Source organism: Natator depressus, chromosome 22 (assembly GCF_965152275.1).
Source record: "Natator depressus isolate rNatDep1 chromosome 22, rNatDep2.hap1, whole genome shotgun sequence".
Classification (NCBI taxonomy): domain Eukaryota; kingdom Metazoa; phylum Chordata; order Testudines; family Cheloniidae; genus Natator; species Natator depressus.
Window position 1 is genome coordinate 9,978,853 of NC_134255.1, and position 24,809 is coordinate 10,003,661.

Below are 24,809 nucleotides of genomic sequence, written 5' to 3' on the forward strand. Positions count from 1 at the left end.
TTTCAGCTATTAAAATCTGAAATTTCATGGTGTTGTAATTGTCGGGGTCCTGACCCAAAAAGGAGTTGGATGGGGGGGGGTTGCAAGAGATTATTGTAGGCAGGGTTGTGATACTGCTACCCTTACTTCTGCGCTGCTGCTGGTGGCGGTGCTGCCTTCAGAGCGGGGCACCTGGAGAGCGGTGGCTGCTGGCCAGGAACCAACTTTGAAGGCAGATCTGCTGCCAGCAGCAGCACAGAAGGAAGGATGGCCTGGTATGGTATGGCCTGGCCACCCTTACTTCTGCACTGCTGTTGGCAGGGTGCTGCCTTCAAAGCTGGGTGCCTGACCAACAGCCGCCGCTCTCCGGCTGCCCAGCTCTGAAGGCAACACAGAAGTAAGGGTGGCAATACCGCAACCCCTCTAAAATAACCATGTGACCCCCACCCCCACCCCGCAACTCCCTTTTGGGTCAGGACTCCCCCGTGAAATCTGTATAGTATCAGGTAAAAGCACCCAAAAGACCAGATTCCACAGTCCATGACATGTTTTTCATGGCCGTGAATTTGGTAGGTCCCTACATGGCCCTGGACAAATCACTTTGATTCCCTGTACCTCGGCTTCTTTTATCTTGATTATGGTATACAAGTACCTTCTCAGGGACAAAATACTGGGTCCTAAGGGGCTTTTTAATTGACAGGGAAAAGGCATAACAAAGAACCAAAGGCTGGAAGTTGAAGCCAGACGAATTCAGGTTAGAAATAGGGCACACATTTTTAACAGTGAGGGTGGTTAACTACTGGAACAAACTACCAAGGGAAGTGGGAGATTCTCCATCTATTGATATCTTCAGAACAAGAACATACTTCTGGAAGGTATGCTTTAGCCAAATACAAATTATTGGGTTCAATGCAGGGGTAACTGGATGAAATTCTATGGCCTGTGATGTACAGGAGGTCAGACTAGAATAATCTGATGTTCCCTTCTGACCTTGAAATCTATGAATCTGCAAAATGAAGAGACTAATTAGCTACCTTAGGGACCAGGATTGTGAGGCTCAAATAGTTAGTGGGCCCGATTCAGCAGTTGTACAGATACTAATGCAAACTGGTCCTGAAACGGATGTCAGTGACAGAGCAATAAGACTTGTACCAAGCTGGTGTTTGCAACAAAGACACACGATGAGGGTAATTTACCCCAAACTGATACTGACTGAGAACCAACCTCAGCCCTGATGCACAAAGTGCAGCTCTGTCCTTTGGGTCCAGGGTTCTCTCTAGGATTCTGTCCAGGAGGACAAGGAAAGGTAAGCCCGAGAGAAGGCGGGAGACAGAGTTAAGCCAACATTTCCACTGTCTGAGCTGCGAAAGCCAGTGAGCACATGCACCATCCAGCACCCCAACCCAGAAGCAATGTGAGCTCTAACCAGGAGCATGACAACTCGCCTATCCCTGCTCATGGCTATACAACCCCATTCACTGTACCCAACCACAGCTCCCACCTCCAACAACATCCTTTTTACAAGTCGTGTGCAGAGCCCACCCTGTGACTAAGTTTAGAGGCAGACAGAATGATGGGAGATGGTCGCACAGTTCTGGGTGGACATTTGAGGAGCCATGGGCATGCCAGGCAGGAGCATCACTAAATCACATCAGTGAGAGACAGACAGGCAGAGCATGTGACAAATGCTAACTGAGCAGATCAAATTCTGTGGGTCGTGTGAGGTAGGTAGGAGCAAGAGGAGCCCTTGGGGAGCGTAAGGGACTGCAAGGTGTGGTGTAAGAATATTGTAATCGTGCAGTAATTATGGCACATCTCAGATCAACAGGCAAATTACATCACTATTATTATGGCTGTCACCATCCTACCACGGCTGTGCCAGGCAGGCAACAGGCCATTACTCACCCAAGGGCAGGCACTGCTGGGAGAGGACAATGACCTGGAAAGGGAAGATTCCCCTTCTCCTCCCACCACTAAAGGTGTTTCTCCATCACTGCCACATCCATCACTTCAGGGTAGGAGACAGAACAAACCCAGCACTGCTCGCTTCACAGCTTGGAGCCACCACAGGTTTCCCCACATGCAGACCTGACCCTCCTTGAATAGAGAAACCAGAGAGAAGCCAGACCTTTGGGTCAGAACCAGACTCAGATATAAATATAGGGGGCAGCTGCTGAAGGGGAGAGAGGAGACAGGCTGAGCAGCCCATACGGACCACTCTGACTGCACCAGCCAGAAGTTAAATGGAGTAGGGCATGGGCTCTCAGCTGAGAGGTTGTGATCCCCTCAGTGCGGGTTCCAGGGGGTTACAACCACTCTCCCTTTCTTTATGGCTCAGTGGTAGGGAGGGTCCCACATCTTTTTCTCTTGTAACAGTCCCAAAACAGGAAATGCTGGGAAGCCCTAGAGTAGATGAACCAGGCTAGATGAGTTCCCACTCAGCATAGCTGGAAGAGGGAGAAGTGCAGGTCCTCACATAGCAAGTTCAATTACCAGAAGGCAATAATAATAAAATATATCGCATAGTGCTTTTTATCTATGGATATCAAAGTGCTTTGCTGACACCTCATCCCCATTTCCCAGATGGGGAAACTGAGGCAGAAGGAAGGGAAGTGACTTGCAAAGTCACCCAGCAAACCATTGCCAGAGCCAGGAATAGAACCCAGGTCTCCTGAGTCCCAGTCTAGTGTTCTATTCACTAAGCAACATTGCCTCTTATAGTGGTCAGCAGACTCTCAGAGTGGCTAATGCTGGAAAGCGTACACTCCTGCATAATGCACCTCAATGTGCAATACTAACCCTGGGTGGGCAATTTCTTTTTACCTCAGCAAATGTCCTAAAGCATGAGAGTTGAAGCACTTACCCTTCAACACTGCAGATATTATTCCTATAAGTGACTGAACTTTAAAAGCAAAACGAAACACACTAAGCTATTTGTCTCAATTTATAAGCCAGTGCACAGGAGGCAGCTGGGAATAGAGGGAGAACCATTGTCCTCTACTGGTGGGATCAGAAGTGCTCACCGGCCTCAGACTGCAAATGGAGATTTTCTTTTAGCTCAAGTGGCAGGGGTAGGAGTTTTTTGAAAAGGAGGATCCGAGTGCCAGCCTTGCTGCTGTGATGAAGGCCCCCCAGTGACCATAGTGTGCAACATAGAGCCATAAAATCCCTCCATGCCCACAGATTTATTTCAATATTCTGCAAAAGCAAATTCTCTCAAGTCACTTACTTATTGTATAAAAAAAGCATTTCCTTTCACCTGTTCTAGACATGCTGCCTTTTCAGTGGAGAGGGCACCAGGATAAGAGTTGGAAGGCCTGGGTTTCATCACAGCCCTGCCACTGACTCCTATTTGAGCAAGTGGCTTCTCCTCTCCATGCCTCAGTTTCTCCACCTCTAAACAACACTGGCAGCTTTAGGAAGTGCTCTGAAATCCACAGGTGAAAGCACTATAGATGAAGTACTGGCATTATGGGAGTGCCCATGACCCAGACCCAAATCAGAACCAATCCTCTTAACCCTCAGAATGGGGTCCCAGCTCTGGCTTGCTGAACAGTTTGCAACTCCCACATAGCAGGAACGACTCAGTCTGTAACATTAGTTATTAACTGCAGCCGACGGTGTCTCTTCCCATTAGAGCGTTGCTGTGTGAGCGGTCCGGGTGAGACAGAAAGGACTGCCGGGTGAAGCGTGGAGTGAGCGGGGCATGTGAGGCAGAGATGAAAAATAATCCTGGCAGTGTTATTAAAAGATAAATTGGAGGGGGAAGAGGAGCTGAAGGCATTAAACTATTGTAACAAATCTGTTGTCACCTAGGGCTTCACAGCTGTCAGTATACTGTATGCTGTGGACAGGGCAACAGCAAACCCTGATCCTCCTACTGCCAGAGCTACAGCACCCCCAAACATTTGAGCGCCATGAGAATCCCCATCAGCTGCTAACAGTACAGAGCCTCTTGCATCTGGCAGAGGGCAATGGCATGCACACAGCAGCTCGTTACGGTTCTTTTGCGGTAGTAGCCACAACAACTTATGGGCACCACAGGCAACTGCTCGAGCAGCAAGTGGTACGAACTGAGCCTGCTGACACCCATCCCACTGACTTTTTGCTTTCATTTTATTTGTAGAAAGGCACCTTTTATTATGGTTTTCCTTCTCCCTGCCAGGCTGGTGGCAGAAGAAGGAGCTGCATCTACTGGGCCCCAGAAAGCTCCTTCCCAGTGCTGAGGAGCCAACATTCTGCCCTGATGTATCATTATACTCAGATATTTCTGCCTGACACCCCACAAAACCATCCCCACCCCACCCCTTCTCGGCTAGATACTTGCTGCTTGTGCTTGAAGGACTTGGCAATGAAGGGAAATAGCAGGGGACCAGCAGTGAGAACCTCAAGGGTTAGTCATGTAGGAATCAGCTGCGCCTCAAAGCTGCTCAAGAAAAGTAACTGGAAAGGAATGGAATCGGAATTCCCATCAGAATCACCCCTGAGATGCACTGAAGTGTGGGTCTCCAGTACCGAGCACAGAACCGTAGAAATGTAGGGTTGGAGGGGACCTTGAGAAGTCATCCAGTCCATCCCGAGACACTGAGGCAGAACCAAGTAAACTTAGACCATCCCTGACAGATGTTTGTCCAACCTGTTCTTAACAACCTCCAATGAATGATGGGGCTTCTACAACCCCCCTTGGAAGCCTATTCCAGAGCCTAACTACCCTGAGAGTTAAAAAGATTATGCGCATTACTTTTTGTCCTATCTTCAGTGGGGATGTCAGTGGTTCAGCATAGCTGGTCTCGCTCCCTATTTCTTGATGCACCACCTTCGACAGACGTTAAGATCGAAAAATCCTTGTCTGTCCCCCACTGGCCAAAGCAGGAGCATTCCCCACAGTCTCTTCTCCAGGGCTCTACACCCATTTCTCCCCCTTCCATTCGCACAGCAACTGGATTCTCCCTGTATCTGCACGTGCAGGGTCACCTCCGGTATTTATAGCCTTGCCTCTAACAGGGTCACTGGTGTTCGGATAAATATATGCGTGTGTTTCTTTTGCAAGTTGGAGGCTTAAGAGAGAAGCGGATGGGGAAGGAGAGAGCAAATGAGAAAGCTAAGAGTTTAGCTGGACCATCTCAGAGCCATGCTGATATTTATAGACAAGCCCAGGGCGAGATACCCCAGGCACTCAGTCCACTGTCACTTTGTGTTTCCATACAATAGGCTGCAAAGGGCTGCTCAGAGCCAGAGTTACTATTACGGCTTGCTCAGCCCCTCCACATCCATATGCACGTGATTACACACTCACAGTTGTGCATAAAAATTCTTTTGCCCTGGCTAGCTCAGATGCACTTGTACAGCCAGAGAGAAAGTGTGGGAAATCAAGAACTACATTGATTAGATGGGATCATGGTTCCCATTGAAGGCAATAGGAGTTTTGCCTTTGACTTCCCTGAGAGCTGGATTGAGCACTGAATTGTACTGGTTTTAGGTTACCATAATGCTGCAAAAGTTATAAACCCTTTGCGCGGGGGACAAATCCTGGAGCAGGCATCCAAATCCCCCCAGAATCCCACTTGGCTCTGTGCATCCATCCATTCATGAAATCCAGACCAGATCCTCAGAGTCCAGCCTTTCATCATTGGTCTCTTTCCAAGTTGACGGAAGGCAAGGAAAACCAGCTGAGTCAAGCCTTTTCCTTCCCTGGACTAGCACCCTTAGCTCTTTCTGGTGTGAGTCCAGGAAGGAGGGGAAAAGACTGCGTTGCTTGCAGAGATGCTTAAGAACCAACATCTTGCAGAACAGCTGAGATAAGGAGAGGAGTATCAAGCTCCTGTAACTAATGGTAGAGGTAATGCAAAGTATTATACAATTGTACAGTAATGAAATGGTTGGAGCAGGGAGTTAGGGGCCAGGATTCCTAGGTTCTATTTCTGACTCGTCACATCGTTCTGTGTGCCTCAGTTTCCTATCTTTAAAATGGGGATAATAATAGTAATTAACATGATTGCAAAGCCATCCACGTTCCGCTGGTGAGGGGCGCTTTACGACAGCAAAGGATTATTGCAACCCAGCTCTGTACATGAGACTGCATGGGCTGGGTACTGGGGGCAGGACTTTAAACTCAAGTTTCCGCATTCCATGAAATAAAGAACTGGTTGCTGGTATTTCAGAGGGGATGACAGAGCTTAAGGGGTAATAAGTGGAGGGGATTTTTAATAAGGGACTTAGTGAGAACTTTGCCCCCCTGGGCCCTGTAGCACACTGGCCTGTAACAGCCCAGGGTTAAATAGGGATTATTCCCAATTATAATTTGAAGCAGTACATTCCAGTGGCGGAAGCTGACGAGTGCACAGCCTTTTAAACATGTATCAACACTGCTCCAGTCAATCCAGCTGCGATTGTGCTCTCGTTGCCTTTTGAGAAACTACAGCCTGGAGCTAGGAGAAAATTCCTAGAAATGAACCTTCCCTTTCTCTGGTCTCATCCTCAAGTCGTGCCAGAGGAACAGTGGCTCCACTCAGCTATAAGAAACCCTGCTCTGCACGTTGAGAGGAAGGATGGTCTTGTGAGTAAAGCACTTGGCTGGGATTGAGGAGGCCTGGGTCAATTCCTGGCTCTGTTATAGACTCCCGGTGTGACGTCAAGCAAGTCACCTCCTCTCTAGGCCTCAGTTACCCATCTGTAAAATGGCGCAATGATGCTTCCTTTGTCTGTCTTCTCTATGAACATTAAGCTCGTTGATGCAGGAACCGTGTGTATGTACAGCACCTAGCACCCTCATCTCTGTTGGGGCCTTGATACACTACTGTAAAAAACAAACAATAACTATCATTACAGACTCGAGTAAGAGCTTGCAGTGGGTCAGCAGTGACCAATTAACCCTTTCCTGTTGAGAACAAACATCAGCTGTTCTTAAAATACTCATAGCAGCTCAGGATTCTTCCTACAAAAGCTTTGGTCTCACCCGCCTGCAGGGGAACTGTCCATAGCAAAGTAGCAGGCCTGCCTGAGCAGAGGATTTAATATGAAGCCCAACGCGAACACCCTAGCATACGGCTCAAACAGCTTTGTCCAACTTCATCTGAGCTGCAGTTTCACCCTTTATTCCAGTCTAAGACCCACTATACGTATATTCCCCACGATTTCCAAAGTTGCAAGGTGGCAGAGCGAGTGGACCAGGCTGCCTCAGCCAACTAGGTTTGTAGGAAAGGGGGCTCATTTTCCTTCTAACAAACACCAAACCAGATTTGATTGCCCCACCAAAAACCCTGAATCCTGCCTTTGGTGGACATCGGTACCTGAGGGGAAAGGGTAACCAGCTCTTCTAGGGTTAGTCTGCCCTGAGCATAGCTCCTGCTGGCTGGGGTGTTCTACATGAATAGCACAACTGCCCTTCTATCCTAGAATCGGATTGTTTCTTCTCCTTTGGCCGAGTTGGCACGTGCTGGTGGATTTCCACTTCTTTCCCACCTGGGTTGAGCATTGCTTCCACCCTCATTACCATGAACTGTCACCCACAGTCTGTGCCTGCAGAGCATGGCGCATCACCCAGGGGAGATGCCCAGAGCGGGTTTTGGGACTGGGAGCTTCCCCCTGCCTTTGTGATCAGGGTCTCCAGAGCACAGGGCAGACTCTCTCATCACCAGCTCACTAAAAAGGACCGCTGACCAGACAGCTATAAAGCCTTGTTTCCCCGTAGCAGTTGGAGACCTTAAATACCTCCTGTTCATCCCTTTGGGAAGGCTGAAACTGCATCGATGCGCGTTCACAATCTCTGCATTAGCCTGGCTGTGAACAAGGGCCTCGGGCGCAGCAGCTGGCAAATTGCTGAAAGACATGATGGTTCCCAACACCCAGTGGTGGAATTTTCAGAGTCTAGAAACCCTCCATTAGCAGAGAGGCAGGATGAGGCATCTGGAGAGAAGGCGGGTGGATTCTGTGTCTGCATTTCTCGGTGAGAGAGCTGCAGATCACAGACTGGACATGCAGGCTACAATGTGCACGTGTGTGTCTATATATCGAGTGTATGTGCAAACACATGCATGGGGTGCACTGCGGTGTGTGCATGCATGCAGAACCACTAGTACACGTACATATATGTGTCACAGTGTGCACATCTAAACGTATCTGAGGGGATGCATGTTGCAAGGGCATATGTCAATGTGTTTATGTATGTGGATGTGTGTGGGAGGTGCTTGTCACTATGTGTGCTTGTGATCACACATGGGCTTATGTTTGTTTGTCTATAAACCTTTGGGTGAACAACTCTGACTAGGGGCATCTAGTGCAATTCTTTAATTTCTCCTGATGGAGGGAAGGAAGAAACAAGAAAAACTAAATTTGCTGAGGTTATGGACCAAAGACATCAGAGATACAGAAAAGCCTGCTATCTAATGACAACCTGTCAGAATTGCTGATCTTCCATAGACATACTGAATGAATTATTAAATTAACCATACTGCTCAGAAGACACTATATTAATGGCTTCTGGAAATCGCTGTCCATATACTTAAGGAACCAATAGGATGACGGAGCAGTCTTAGCCCTGCCAGGGTCTTAACTCCAGATCTCTCCGTGGTGGGTTTCGTCCAGATTAGATAAAACTTCTTTACAAGGGGGATTTTCCTACGCCAATTCATACATACTTTGTCCTTCTATGGCATCTTTCATCTGAGGCTCTCAAATGATTTACAGACATTAAATTAATTCTTCCACCCCCTCCCCCCCGCCCTTAGGAGGTAGGGAAACAGTATCGTCATTTTACATATAGGGAAACTGAGTCAGGGAGAGAAAAGTTACTTGCCCAAGATCACACAGTAAATCAGTGGCACACCTGGCAGTAGAATTCAGGAGCCGTGTATGTGTGTTTCTCTAGCCACTAGATAATTGCTTCCTCCACCACCTCACGTTTCTTCCACTCCCTTTCAAAACGGACTTGAAAACCTTGCCCACAGTGAGTGGATAATGCAGCTCTCACGCTTATGGTTATCAGGGGCCCTGCTATCTGAGGATCTTTAGAAGGGGTGCAGCGATGGCACAGCTCCAGGAGAAGGGCTGTGCCTGAGGACTTTTGTGCAACCGTTTAGCAGCAAGTTAGAACCAGTGGGAGGGAAAAAAACAACCCCACTTAACATCAGCATATAAATTAGAGAAAAACAGAGCAATAAGCAGGCTTGTCTGACCAGGGATTTGGGGGAGTGACACCTAACTAGTGGGCACAGAGGCTCATCTGGGTGGCAGCAGAGAGCTGTTGTGGCCCCAAGGAAGTTTAATTGAAAATCTATTGTGTGTATGTGATTCACACCCTGGTGAACATATTAGAGCATTAAGGATGCACTAGACTGGACACTAAGCAGAGTGCTGTACACACACACTCCCTCTGCTGCAGTTTAGAGCCCTGGCCTGCCATTCTAGGCTAAAAACAGGTCTATCCCCTACCCACTCCAGGCAGTGACACTGCAAGCTGTGCAGAAAGCGCGGAGGCACTCCAGAGAGGATGTTGGACACAGTGAAGCACATCAACATGTCACAGAGTCCTGGTCAGCAAAGGTTCTGGGGCTCAGAGCCTTGGGATGTTTGGTACCACATCCTGCTCTGGAGGTGGAGTGTGGAGAAACTCGGGGGAGGGATTGCAGAGAATGAGCAGCTCACTCCCAAGTTCTGGACCAGACTAACCCAGAGCAGCAGGTTCATTGTGCCCACAGGAAGTCATCTTTGCTGAATTCCTCATTACAGAACCTTTTATTGAGAGCCCAAATGGCCAGGATAGGCTCAGTCAAGAAGAGAACATGAGGACAGCCAGTTAGAACCTTATTGGGAAGAGCAAGAATCTCAAGAGTTATTAAGGACACCGGATTTGCTCTTCTGAATCAGACCACTGGGCTAGCTCATCTGGTATCCTGCCTCCAGCAGGGCCAATATCCGATGCTTCTCAGATGCCCCTTCCCCTGTCCGGTTGTACAATGCAAGGAAATGACTTCCCATATTCAGATGATGCTTTGAAGCATGAGATTAGAATCTATCCTACTATATCACTGCTTGTAAATTAGGCAGCCCCTTTAAAAATCCCAGCTGCTTGTGTTTGAGTTCGCAAATTCCACAGACGGCTGACTATACACTGTGTAAAGCAGTGTTTGCTTTTAAGAAATGGATCTGATTTAGGCTGACTGTTGGAAAAATATTTCCCGCAAATGAGGTCTAGGAGCCTGCGGAAGAGTCACCCATGGGGAAGAGGTGAAATCTCCCTTGATTGGCACTTTTCAAACTTAGATTGGATAGAATGCACAGGGAATAATCCTGCATTGGCCAGGATGCAGAATTAATATTAACTGTCAAAGGAGGGAGTGCAGCACGACATTATTGCTTATGAATTAACAAGGAGAGCAAGGATGGTCTTGTAGTTAAGGCACAGGACAAGGACTCAGGAGAATTGGGTTCAATTCCCAGCTCTGTCACTACCTGCGTGACCTGGTGCAAGTCACTCCATCTCTCTGTGCCTCAGTACCCCTGGGGTGTGTAGCTCCCACTAAGGGATGCGGGGAGATATAGTCATTAGCTATGGCGAAGCGCTGTGATGCTACAGCGATGGAGACAGAGTGGGTAGCTAGACTGGGATGCAGATATTATAAATCCCACCCACCAATCTTAGCTCAAGCAAAATTCCTATTGGGTTGAGAGGATGAATTTGACCTAGATGCTTTGGGATGTTTCATTTGCAGCCTTCCCTTGGCAAAGATCATCCCGCTTCTCTGTCCCAGATGTATATTCTGGAAGCCTGATCCCTGGGAGTGGAGAGACAATGGGGATCCAAGACAACTAACTGATTCAGGGTCTATGCAGAAAGACAAATTGCACGTTACAGAGAAAGGGGACCAAGGAAGCTCCCATGCTGCTGACCTTTCTGCTAAGAGAGAACCTTGCTCCCAGCAGACACACAGATCTAGAAGGAAACCCTGCCAAATGTTCCTGCATCGCTGGGGATCAGACCAATGCCCCGTCTAGTCCAGTAGCCTGTCTCCAAAAGCAGCCAGCACCAGACGTTTAACAGGAAGATCCTGCAGTTACAAGATAACCAGGCTACCTCACCAGCCATTTGCCTGCCCCGGATAATGGACTTTTTCTATGCTTTTAAATACCCCCTTCAAACGCAAGGCTCCTATAGCTTTAGCCCCTCCTGGCTCCCAGAGCAAATGCCTGATTCTCTGTGAAGGAGGACTCTGGATGAAGGGGTGGGGAAAGAATGCCTCAGAGGCCTTTACCCTGAAAGAAGGGGATGCAGATAGAGGGATGAAGTGTCCAAAAGGGGGGTGGGGAAGAAAAAAAAAAAGACCTCTGGCAAGTCCACAGGAAAAAGAAACCCTGGAACTCAGCCAGGCTCTGGGACTTGATTCATCACCACAGGACAAATGGGCAGCGACACAGTGCGAGCTACTATATTGCACCCTCTCTTCGCTCCGATTTTAACCTACTCACTGAAGGAGGCTTTGGGAGAGAAACTGGCTTTTGTCCAACTTCTCTGGAGCTGGCAGTGAAGGGACAGGAGTTACAGAGCACAAGGGCCTTGCAAAAGGTCCAGCACAAATAAAAAATACCAAGAGCTCCTCAGAATGCAATATTTGCCCTAGTGTCCCTTTGATGCCAGCTCCTTCCACTTCCCCAGGCTTCCGCTGTTGCTTATTTAGTGCACTTAAAATGAGGCTTCAAAGGACAGCTGAGAAAAATCCACTTTCCCCTTAAAAACCATCCCCCTTTCTGTTTAACAGTGAGCTCTCCACAATGCAAATGTGTCTGAAACCCCCTGTTGATCTCTCTCTCTGTCACATTGGCATTCTCTCTCCTCTCCCCACAAAGGAGTTGCATCCATCATTATGGTAACTGCAGCTCTCCCCAGTTATTGCTACTATTTGTCACAAATAATCGTTCCTTGTACTGCGCCATAAACGGCCCTTTGCATAGAGCACGTGAGGTACTCTCTTTGCTCCAAAGAGCTTGTTGCCTCGGATCAAACAAAAGACAAAGACAAGACGGGAACAACACTGAGGTAAAGTCGGGGTGTGGAGACAGGAGGACACAGGAGAGTACGGAGGATTTCTTGCTAAAGGAGAGAATGTTTGACACCTGACCCAGAACTCATGGTAGCCAATGGGAGTCTTACTTGCTACTACAGCGATGAGGGCTGGACAAGAACAGAACTGAACCACCGGATCAGACCTGGGGCGCACAAGAAGTGGGAGGCTATTCCAAGTGTTACGAATGCTCCTGCACTTTTGGGGACAGGAATGCCCCTTCCCATCCTGGTATTGGTCACCTGTATGGTCATGGAACAGTGCAAGACCAACTCTAACAGAGGGAGCTGCAATTTTTTTGCCTTGGGAATGCATAAGCACAGAGCGATATCAAACATACCCTCCCAGCCCCCCAGCATTCAGAACCCAAACAGTCGGTGGTCCGGGGAGGGGATCTTCACTATTGCCTTGGGAGGTTTTGAGAAATGCTCCCCCACCCCAAATGTTCCTGCATGGGAACTAGCTTCCTTGCTCCCTCCTTCATGTTGGTGGGGGGCTTCTCTTTGTTTTAATTATGAATTGAAGGCACCTTCCTTTCCCGTGTCTTTCCCTACACATGGGGCCTGATCCAAAAAATCAATGGCAAGCCTTCCATTGACTTCTGAGACCTTTGGATCAGGCCCTTGAAAAGCTCTTCTCAGATCCTAATAAACCCTGCAGTTCCCCTGCTGGCAGTTAAGTGCTTGCCTGGAAACATCACACGGAAAGGAATGGATGCGCGGACAAAACGTGAGTGTGGGAGTCGGTGCACCCACAGCCCGGCTCACATCAGCCTTGCCCCCATATCATGGTATTGAGGAAGCTGGCTCTCATTAGGATGGCTGCTGGGTTGCTAATGACTCCAGTTCACACCGCTACCTTGGAAGGTCTGACAGCATTTCATTAGGAGCTCCTATTTTTAGAGGGATTTGTAACTCAACTGGGTGGAAAAAAGAAAACCTGCTCTGAGCCACCAGCCACAGGATGAATTTACACATATGCATGCACAGACACACTCCCCCTCACACACGTGTGTTCAACCAATACTCAGGGTTCAAGAAGTATAAAAGAGGAAAATAAAATGATGGGTCAACTGCCTTTAACCTCTAGCTCAAGTCCCCCTTTGGCACTCTAAAGACTGCTTCCTGGGCCCTCAGTCCATACCAAGGACTGGACCCTTGTGGTATAATTGTCTCATTTGCACAGCTCAATTATTTAACCCCTTCACTGCCAGACCCTCCTCCTCCCTGATGCTTCAGCACTGCTCAGTGAAAATGGAGCTTCCATTGGGTTTAACTGGCATCTGTTTGAAGGATGATCCTGACCTGGGCATTATGCTGGATGAAGCAGAGCCACTGGGCAGTAGTTTTAACTCATCCATGTTTGAAAACTGGTTGCTATGGAAAGTTCAAGAACTTTTTTCGCTGAGGATTTCCCCCACCCCCTTTCTCACTTTGGGCCCAATCCTGCCTACGCTTACTCACATAAGTAATCTTTACTCATATAACCCCTGAGCCAAATCTTACCCACCTCACTCATGCCAGTGAGTAAATGGGAGTACTTGCATGAGCAAAGCAGACAAGATTTGGCCCACTGACTTAAAAGAACTTACTTGTGTGAGCAAAGATTAGTCACTGTGCATTTATCCCATCCCATAGCCTCGAATTTAGACAGCACTCCTCCTGCATTTACACAAGCTGGTGACGCTCACTGCACAGACACAAGTGATTACAGATTTATACAATAGACTGGTATGGTCCCTTTGAGTCTAAAAAGTGTTGAACTAAGCTCCCTACATTTGTCTTGAAGCAATTATCACACTCAACACCACTTCCGAGTTGGTGAAACATTACACCCACTATGCTGGGCCCTTAGTATCAAGTCATGTGCGAGAAACTAACTGCAAGCGCCCCCCAAACTGGAGTCCTATTGAACTGCCCTTGGGGGTAGCATACAGCATGACATACCCCTTGCCGCTGCAATAATCTCTGCACGGAAAATCGAATTAGGGACTCCCAACAAAATGGGGAGTTCCTGGGCTTTTGTCCAGTCGGGTTTCATACCCATAAACGTTATTTCAATGCTTCGCCTAGAAATGGCTGGACTGAGTGACCTCCTCCCCCACTGCTGTTTCAAGTTGCACTTTCTGCTCTGCCTGAGATGATATATGACTTCCAGGAGCACAGACCCAGAAAATGAGTCACACAGAGAGAGGGGCCCGAAGGAAAAAAAGAGAGATCTAGTTATCCATTACCAGGCTTCCCCCCCCACGCACCATCCCAAACACCCTTCTTCCTTGCCCCCAAACATAACTTGCCCTGCAGATTCCTCAATAGAGGAGGGCTCATCCCTTTTCCCCATGTCTTCCTCCAAGGAAGAGAGCTCTGAAAGCTTTTCCTTTAAGCCAGTCCAGAAGTTGGCTCGCACCAGAGCCGGTAAGTATGAAAGAGATTCACCCCCTCCACACATTTAACAGGAGGACGACGACTAAGAAAAGAGCCAAAGGATGCAGCCACTGCCCTGGCTTCCTTCTCCCAGCTATATCTAGCGCACACAGTCACTGTGCATGGCGGGGGGGGGGGCCAGAGGCTTAGCCCACTGCCTTCCCCTCGCACCTTCCCAGCCATCCAGGCACAGCGCTACAGGAGACCCGGGAGCAGGTGTGCCAATGGAGACGTAGCCTGGGTACGCCAGGGACAGATTCTCTGCTTCCCAGCAATGCCCCTTGCTACTTCCGAGGCACTGGCTCCCCGCACCAGGGTCGAGTCCCGCAGCAGCCCTGCACAATCGGGCAGCCCTACGCCCATGTTGCACCATCCGAAGGCGGCTGGCGAACCTCGGGCTTCACCCCCTCCCCGGACGCTGACCGCGGCGCACAAAGGAACTCTGTCCAGCTCAGCCATGCAAGCCCGAGCAGAGGGAGTTACCTTATCCTGGCAGCCTGAATTGCCTCCTCTCTCCATGGCGAGCTGGGAAGCGGCTCCCATTCATTCCTTAATCCTTGGGAACAGAGGCACGATTGAGAGCGACGCCTCTCCCTGGCATATGCCTCCCCCCGCCCAACTCCTCTCCTCTGCCTTCTTTGTCTGGGGTTGTGTTTTAATCCAAGCACAAACCGAGAGCCCCCCTGCCTCCCCCTTCACCCAAGCCAGATGACAGCAGAGCGACCCTCCTCCTCCAGCTGCTGGCTGCTGTGCGCGCCGCTTCCCCAGGTCTGGCTCTCTGCAGAGCGGCGGTGGGAGAGAGGGGGAGAAGGTGGGTGCGTGGGGAGAGGAAGGGTTTGTGTCTAAAGCAGCACTGACAGCCCCCCTCCACCTCAGAGAGGAGGGCCCGCACTGCTAATGGTCGGTACCAATTTATTCCACTTAGGCAGGGGGCACTTCTCCCTGCAAGGCGGGGACAGAGCCTGGGAATGCTTGGAGATGTTCCCTCGAGGAATTGGTTTCAGCTCCCCCCTGGCTCAGCCTCTCCCACAGAGTTTCAGCTCAGCGTGCAACCAAATACAGAGGGAACGAGGGGGGGACGACACTCCGGGACAGCTGTCCCTTGCAGATGGGCTGCAGCAGCATCTGGGCCCCCTCCCTCTCCTGGGATTCCCAGGTGGGGGCTCAGCCATTCAGAGACACAGGGGACCATGAGCACAATTCAGATCCAACCAGGGGGGCTGGGAAGCAGAAACCGCCTGGCTTGAAGTGGTTTCCATCACATACCGGGTTTGCAGTTTGGTTCAATGGCTCTCAGCACCCCCCACTATACAAATTGTTCTAGCATCCCTGCTTCCAGGATGTTGGGATCCAAAGGCCTGGGCTGGGTCCAGCGCGCCTCTCCACATGTCAACTTTTCAGCACCCCTCCCCCGCATCTTCCCCATGCCTGCTGTTGCTGGATCCTAAGTAGGGTCAGCCCCTAAGTTTTGCAGGGGATGGGTCACTCCGGCCAAACCTCATCCCCTGACTCCCTTTCTATCTAGGACCCGTTCTCCACACCATTTCCTCCCTCTCCCTGATCTTCTCGGGATGCACCACCACAACCCCCTCTGCACGGATCCCAGCAGCCGCTCGCCCCCTCCCTCGTACATGGGCCAGGAAGCCAGAAGGTGGAGCTGAAGCGTAATTCTCCAAGCGGGGAGCACAGGACAGAAGTTCGGGAACGGATGTTCTGCTGCAGCCAGAGTCACAGGACCATGGAGAGGGAATGGAGGGACCATGCTTTGCCTGGGAGAGCGGAGAGCTGCCCCAGGTGACTGCATGGATACAAGACTGCCCTCATTTTGTACAAAGAGACACTGACCCACGCCAGCTCGGAGGGGCAGGCTGGGGGAGCTCCAGACCCAATGGGCAGGCTGGGAACTTATCCCCTCACCCATAAACCAGCAGGGCCACCAGGCTTCATGGAGGAGACCAGTCTTCAACGGGCAGCATCCTAGCAGCACCACCAGAAGGGTCCTAGCCTCTCTCTCTCTGGAAAGCCCACCTCCACCTTCTTAACCAGCTAGCCATGCCTCAGTGAAAAGATCTACTTGGTAACCAGCACCTCAGGGACAGGACAACATCCCAGGGCACTGTTCCAGCCACTGGGAGAGGGGAAAAGTGTCAGCAAGGAAAAGGCATCCATCATAAATAGAGAATAAAAAACCCTAACATGTAATACCTTTCCAAGACCTGAAGAAGATCTCTGTGTGGCTCAGAAGCTTGTCTCTTTCATCAACAGATGTTGGTCCAATAAAATGTATTACCTCACCCTCCCTGGTCTCTATAAAAACCATCTGGCAAGGAAAATTCAGAATATCCCTGTGATTGTAATAATAGCATCTACAGGCCCGCATTGTGCTGGCTGCTGCACAAACACATGGAAAGAGACAGTTGCTGCCCTTTATAGCTTATGCCTAAATAGTCAAGACAAACGTTGGGGGAAGAGGCAGCCAGAGAGGAATGATTTGCTAACGGTCAAAAAGAAGGTCATTTTGGCAGAGTTGCGAATAGAACCCAGGACTCCTGATGCCCAGTCTAGTGCCCTACATACTAGACCCCACTGTCTTTCAATAATGGGGAGGATTAGGTACCCTGGATGTCATATACACCAGGGGAGCCTGCACCTAAATAACTGGGACACTAACACGTTACTTGGGAGCCAAGGGCCTTCCCTAGGTCCCGGCCTTGGTTGCCCATTAGTTGAAGTAGCACAAGGATGCCCGGGGCAATGAATTCCTTTCACACGCCAATCAATGTGGACTTCCAAGTCAAATTTGGGCTAATTTATGCTTTACCTGCCACCTCCCACTCCCACTGCCAGCGTAAGCAACCTCATTTTTGCCACCTCTAGTCCGATAGAAATGCCCCTTATCTCCCATCTGCAACATACACCCTCCTGTAGCTGCAGCTATGCCCTCCACCCTCAAGGCAGATCACAATGTCATCACTAATGCTGCCAGCGAGGTGAGAAAGATCTAGCTACAGGTTCACAAAAAGGAGCAGTGAAAAACAATAGCTACCTGCCAGTTACTGTAAGAAGCATCAGCCATGGAAGAATTGAGACCCAGGCCATTTGCACAGCCCCACTGACAGCTGCATTCTCAGGACTTTGCCTTTAAGGCAGCAATATGAGTGCCCCAGTATTCAGACTCATATGTAAGCCACCCTGTTTCCAATGGAGTTCAGAGAGTTCTAGGTCTTCTCTACAAAATACCAAGGACCCATGCACAGGAAAAGGTAACAGGCACACATCTCCAAGCTCTCTGCACTATAGCAAGACTGGAACTTTCGGCACGTCACCTTCCTCTGCTTCTCTTCCCCCCTTTCATCTCTCTGGAGTTCAGATGCAGGTTTCTGACACCTCCATGAATTGGATCCCTAACTAAGAAGGTGTCATGGACTCAGCAGCCTGCTAACAGTTCAGGCAGATTAATAAACATGTTAACTTTCACCTTCCTCTCTGCAGGCCAAATTCTGAGGCACTTACTGAGGCAAAAAACTCTCAAGGAAGTCAGTGTGAGTCTTGCCTGAATCCTCTGGGGTGTTTGTATTGGGGTGGAACAGAGACTACGTTGAAGTGCCAACGAAGGGCAGACATGAGCATTGCAAACTCCGTTCCAGACAAGACATGGGGGACCCGGATGGTTCTGGACTCGATAATGGAATACAGAGTATTCTACATCTAGATCACTGGTTCAGCTTGTACCCAGCCCAGCTGTGGCTGAAAGTCACTTCTGTGGGTCCTACATGAAGTGAATTGATGGTCTCCATTCAGTCCTCAGCGGACTGGTGTCCACCACAGTCACAAATCAGGGCTCCTTGTTGCCAATCTCAGCAAAGAAGCCTGGATTCAATAAACCACCAAGCCTGATGTGTCCTTTCTCTGTAGAGGCAATGTCACCAGATCTGGTAGAAGTATAATGGCAGGAGGGTGGTGTGTCAGGGAATTTTGCCCAGTAGCTGCCCCACATGTGGTACCTGCTCCAAGGGTAAGAAGAAGACAACTTCAGTCTCCAGGGCTGTCAATCCAGCATCTTTCACCAGAGCTGGAGAGACTTCTGAAGTGTTACACACAAAAGAAAATCCAGCCAGGTCAGCCTTTGCCCTGCTGTTTTCCTACAAATGGTCCAGTTCCAGTATGGGAAGAGAACATGGCCCTTTTGTCACTGGGAGTTATCATTTTCAGCAAGGTACCTAGGGAGAGCTCAGCTCCAAATACTCTACTCGTTTGGCAATTTTGTGCCAATTCAGCTAGTAATAAGGGTTTTGCTGAGCTCTACATCTATTAAAAATTCATGATGTCCAATTACATCGAAAGGGCGGATGCTGCCCTGGGAGCCAGGGGCATGTTTAAAAAGCAATTGGTGGGGGAGGGGGTCACCCTTATTAAGACAGGGATCTGGGGGAAATTCCACACTATGCATGGTGCAGGCTTTAGGTGGGTGTGTGGGTGGGTGTGTGTGTGTGTGTGGATGGGAGATTAGACTTTCTATGAGGGAAGGAAATTAAAAATGGACTCATGCCACAAAATCCAGCTGTATATTTTGAACACTCAAAACTCTAACGCTCCTTGGATCTGGTCATAATAGAAATAGCAGGGAGCTGCAAATTCAGGCTCAGCTCTGAACTGGAGTCTCAGAAGCCCCATAAAAGTGAGGGGTCTTGGGACATGGCATTCTAGCCCCGGCCTATTGCTAACAGCAAAGAAAATAGGTGGGGTGTGTGTGGGAGAACAAGAAAAACTGAAAATTACAGACTCAGAAACAGTTTGAGCTTGTTCCATGATCAAGCAGCACAGCAATGGTGCAGGGCTGCTGCTGAGCCATTCAGCAAGGGTGTCTCCATGAACCTTGCACTGGCTGCACATCGACTTGTTCACATGCATGGTATTGTGCATGCCATATATTCGCCGGTGCCACCTTCCAGGGTTAGGGCAAGCCTGGGCAAGATGGAGATGGGCGTGAAGAGGAACTCAAACAACCTCCCAAGAGACTATGGTGTAATGTGGCAGGGGCAGCAGATGTTGTTTACCTATAGGAGGAGTGAGAGCATTCTACACGGGACACAAATCTAAAACAGGCAGCGTAGCAGCTGACAGAGTATTTAAACTGAGCAGCATTATTTCCATCCCCCCTCCCAAACCCTGTTCTTATTGCAGCACAACAAAATATGCACCAAAAATATACTTTGGGTGGATGCAATGTAAATTCAATATCTTAAATGTCATTTTTTAAAATATTAATGCTGTACTTCTGGCTAGGATTATATAAGGTTTATTACCACAGGATTGGAGGCACAAGAAACCCTCAACTAAACACAATCGCTGGAGCAATCAGGCTCCCAGCCTGACAAACTGCCTACTCACCAGAGTGGTCAGGTGACCGAGTTCCTTTGCAGTGCTCTTTATAGTCACCTCCCAGCCCCAATACCCACTTGAGGCAGGGCTAGAGTAGACTGAATCTTGACTGGCTTTTCCCCAGGAGGGGGCAAAGCTGAAGCTTGACTCCTTTTCCTCCCTTTCCCCATTGCACACAGCTCGCCATCTGGCATTGTCAGGAGAATCTCTGTTCAAAATTTGGCTGTGGCTAGAGACAAAAAACAGGAGAGGATGCTTCTCTCCATTGCTAAACAATAACCTCATTAGCAGAGGTGCAGTGGGAGAGATAATGATGGCAAATATTTAGAAAACAATGGGATATGTTTCAGCTATGTGTGTGCACATGCACAATTATAAAGAAGCAGGAGTACTGCAAGGAGCTAGAGTTGCGTATATTTCTCCTGGACAATGCATCTCTTCCATGACTTGCAGACCTCACCTGCTATGCCAGCCACAGCTCTGCCAATGCACCTCCATCCTCATTAGCAGCCATTCCTCCTGTTTGGGTCCTGGGTAGCCCCATCATTGTAACCATCTACTCTCAGGTTTTTGTGGCATTTATCAGGCCTGCCTACACAATACCCAGCCTTTCACTGCCATGACTCTGGAAGCAACATTGACTGGAACAGAGGAGACAAAGACAAATCCTGTAGTGCAGGAGACAGAAAGTCCAGGTTTCCACTTAAAAATACCTCTTCCACTTGAGCTAATGGGCAAGCGTCTTCGGCTACCAGCTGTCAGAGGGCATATGAACTAGCCAGTACTTCATAACGTGCCACTGCCTTCCGTGCTAGCTGTGGCCCTCCTTTACTGTGCCTAGGAAGATGGGCAATGACACTGACACTTCCAACAAGGAGGGGGAGAGACAGAGAATCAATGGTGGTTGAGGGAAGGGAAAGACTCCCAGCATGGAAGGGCAGAGAATCCTCACGAGTCCATCTAACTAGCCCAGCTAACAAGGACACCTGCATTTGAACATTGCTAGAAGTCTGCAGGTGGCTGCCATCACAGCGGCTCTCATAAGCCAAGCAGGTGGATTACGGTGCGGATGTGAGGCCTTCGAGGAAAACCCAGGGTGCTGCTGCAAGAAGCGGAGTTGGGACATCAGACTCCTCTTTGAGTCGGCAACAAAGTTAAGCCCCGTAGGCCTTGCATGAACAATGGAAGATGGAGGAAGAAATCCCAGCAAGCCCTAGCCTGGCATTTCACTTCTGGGTTCTCTCTTCCAGTGGTAGAACCTCCACACTGAGCCAGCAAGAAAGTTGCCTTTCCCCTGGGAGAAGGACTCAGTCTATATTAACACAGTAGCAAGGAAAGCAATGGAATAAGTCACACACAGCTCCCATCTCACAGCAGTGCTTCTTAAAGGATTGCAGGAAACCAGTTGCTATTAGTCTCTATCCCTGCTGGGCTAAAGATCCATTGTGGGTAGAGTTAAATCAGGAAAATGTCTAAAAGCAAATGGTTTAGTGAGTCGCTGGAAGCTGGAAGGAGTGATTCAATAACCCCTGGACTCTTTGTCCTGCTACAGCCATTCTCCGATCATTACTTTGGCCAGGGTCCAAGGCAGAGATTGTTCAGAGACTAGTGCAACCTGCTTGGTGCTAAATCACAAGCCTTTAAACTGTTCTCAGTGGGATTTTAATTCAGTGGAAAGCTCCCCACCTAAAAACAAACAGAGTCAGAGTTCCAGCTCTCTGTGCTTTGCTCTGTAATTAAGCTCCATGTTTCCAAACCAACAGCTCACTGAACAGGCAGCAGGCAGGTCAGCTGCTCTTGCCTTTGCTTTGGATAGTGCAGTTTGAGAACCTAAGGGATGGAGACAGAAAGAGCATGCACGCTGCTGAAGCTAACTCTGGGAGTCTTAGCCTCTCCAGGAGACATCCCAGGTCAAATTCACCCCTGAAGTTCATAACCTCCCCCTCTCCCCGATTTCACGGCCAAGAAACCTTGGCCAAGAAACTGAGGAAGTTCCAGAAAGTTGCATACTTTTCTCTCTCGGCACAAGTGCTTTAATTGCTTTGCTGACATACCCTCCCTGTGCTATTGTTGGTCACACTCTTCTCCAGCTGTTCCCCAGCCACCTGCGGGCTTGGCCAGTGGAGAATCTTCCTGCAGGCACACGCTTGTGACAAGGTGGGAGAATTATCCCTCCTACCTTGTGGGACTGCAACAGTGAAGTTGAACAGCAAAAAAACCACAGGCACAAAATAATGTTCCACATGCCCCAAGTACAATTTAGAGAAAGATTTTCATGTCTCATTTATAAATACTAAGTTTTAGGGCCATCTTAAACCAATAACATGGAAATGGAACTTAGTGATTGAGAAGCTCCGTGAAAGCCCAAGCAGCCTGCTGTTATTGCACAGCAAACAACACACACCACGGTGCCAAATCTGACTCTCATTTATGTCCCTACTCAATCCTGTTGACAGCTGCGAGATTGCACAGGTTGGAAGCCAGTGCTGAGTTTGGCCCAACTGCACCACGACCACAGACAGCACAATCCACATTGCGCACAGTAGAAAGGACTGCAAACACATCTCAACCTCACTCACGCACACACCCAGCCCCCCCTCCCCCCCTTTTGTGTGCATGGCCCCATATCACTCAAGCAATGTCCGGGTCCCTGGTGTATGCAAGGCCTTATCTCCCTCCCAAGCATACACATATGTACATGGCCCCATCATATATGGCAAACACTGGAATCATGTTGCCTCAACTGTATTCACACAACTGCTGCTAACTAGAGTCATTCGGGTCTATAAAAGCCCCCAGTGCTAATACCTGAAAAAATTAATATGCAAACATGGAGATAAATCCTCTGATGTGCACATTTATGTTTTTATCATGTAGTTAATCAGGGCAGGGAACGTTCAGTTTAGCTACAACTCCACACTCTGGTTCTATAATCCAAATCCCAGAAGGGCCCCATAAAACCATAATCTGCAATTCAAAATTGCAAAGCATATGGGAGTGTCTATAGATTTTCCAAATCACCCGTGCCCTAATTTAATATGAATAACAATTAGTTTACTCTTATCAGTTAATTGTGCCCCTTGTGGATTCAGCAACACTGTATCTCGTCACCAAATGCCTTTGTCTGTGCAAACTTTAATTACACTTTCCTCTTCAGACCAGCCTGGCTTGCTGCTTTGACAACAAAGGCAAAGTCACTGTTCAACAAAACAGAGGAGCCTCTCTCTATTTGATGGGATCGGAGGAATAAACAAAAGCAACTCGGGGTTAACGCTAGGGAGCATTGCTCAACTCTAGTCCCTCCAAACCTGCCAGAGCAACTGATGCATTCCTGGATGTACCGCTGTATGAGCTTTACCATCCTTGGGTGGGGCTAGGAGAGTCCCCTTTGCACTTCCGCTCCAGCTGTTCAGAGAGGCAGAACTTCCTTCTAGGCCTGGGCCTTAGTGGTAGCCCATCAGAAAGCTGTTCATGTCTGGTTTTGTGATTAGCACATAGAAGAGAGAACCAGGACTCCTGGGTTCTATTCCTAGCTCTGCCACTGAATGTCTATGACCTTGGGCAAGTCACTTCACTACTCTGTACCTCACTTTCCCCATCTGTCGAACAGGGATACTATTTACCTGCCTCAGGAAGAGTAATGAGGCAAAATTCACTGTGTTTGTACAGTGCTTTGGGATCCTTTGATGAAGGTATTATGAGAGCAAGGTTACTACTAGACATGTAGACATGCCACTTCCTTTAAAGGTCCAGAAGTCCTCTCCCAAACCAGGCAGACAGAAAACCCTTTACAAATGGAGGATACCTGGATGGAAGCATTTCCACTTCCAGTTCAAACACTACAGGGTTTTGCATGCACAGGGTCTAATTCTCAGTAACATTAAGGCACCTGGCACACTGCTGTGCTCTAGCAGTGTAACAGAGCCTTCACATTGCTGAGAACACTGTCTACCAACTCCATTTGCAAAGCTGAAGGAGTGCGTCTGCAGAGTGGCAGATAAAACCTTTGCTGTTAAGAATATTTCCAGCCCACAGGATTTAAGCCAGGAAAGGAGGAATTGCAATAGCAGAATTCGACGTGGAATTTAGAGGGGACGTGTATGGTCATACTAAGGATTGTGAAAGGCAATCTGAGGCAGCCACGGCTAGCTGTCCCCTGGAAGAGAGGCTCCCCAGCAGGGGTCTGGCGCATGCAGCTGCACATCAGTTACAATACTCTGTACACACAGTCTTCCCCTCAGAACCACCTGAGACTCCAGCAGCCTCTTGTCTGCCAGCCTCAGAAAAAACATCTGATACTTCTGTTTCAAACAGAGGCCTAGAATTACATCCTTGCTGCTCATTTTATTGCCCGACAACGCATGGGATGGCCTGGTCTCTTGCTACTGGCTCCAGACTGCAGCAAGCAAGCACAAAAACATCTCCCCTGTGCACCCGTCTTCACACACCATGAGCCCTTAGAGCAGTGGTTCTCAAACTTTTGAATTGGTGATTCCTTTCACACAGCAAGCCTCTTTGTGTCACCCCTTACCCTTATCAATTCAAACGATATTTAACACTATTATAACTGTGGGAGGCGAAACGGGGTTTGGGGGTGGAGGCTGACAGCTCATGACTCCCACATAACAACCTCACAACCCCCTGACGGGTCCTGACCCCCAGTTTGAAAACCGCTGCCTTAGGGAGACTTTGTAATTGGGCTGCATGAGGACTGGGATCTAAGCCTCCACCGAGTTTTGTACAAGCTCAAAACTTCCTCCATTACACTACAGTTTACAGACATCCCAAAAGGCCCCACGTACCACAAGAAAGCCCCGGCTAGAGATTCCCATCTCAGTTTGGCAGGTTCTGGGTTTCGGTTTGACCCGTTCTAGACCCATACTCCATTACAGTGCACCATGGCAGGGTATGTGTGCTGGATCCAGGGTTTTTGCTCAGGCTTATCTCCACTCCCTATAGATCTCAAACC

At 49.0% G+C, this 24,809-nt stretch overlaps 1 protein-coding gene across 2 annotated transcripts in view; it reads right to left on the minus strand.

Annotated features, from left to right (window-relative positions):
* Positions 1 to 15,366, minus strand: part of B3GAT1 (beta-1,3-glucuronyltransferase 1) — a 47,775-nt gene extending 32,409 nt beyond the window's left edge. For both annotated transcript variants that reach the window (XM_074936798.1, XM_074936799.1), the window contains exon 1: positions 14,942 to 15,366. The gene's annotated coding sequence lies outside the window, so the exon portion shown is untranslated. The remainder of the gene's footprint in view (positions 1 to 14,941) is intronic.
* Positions 15,367 to 24,809: the final 9,443 nt, after the last annotated feature.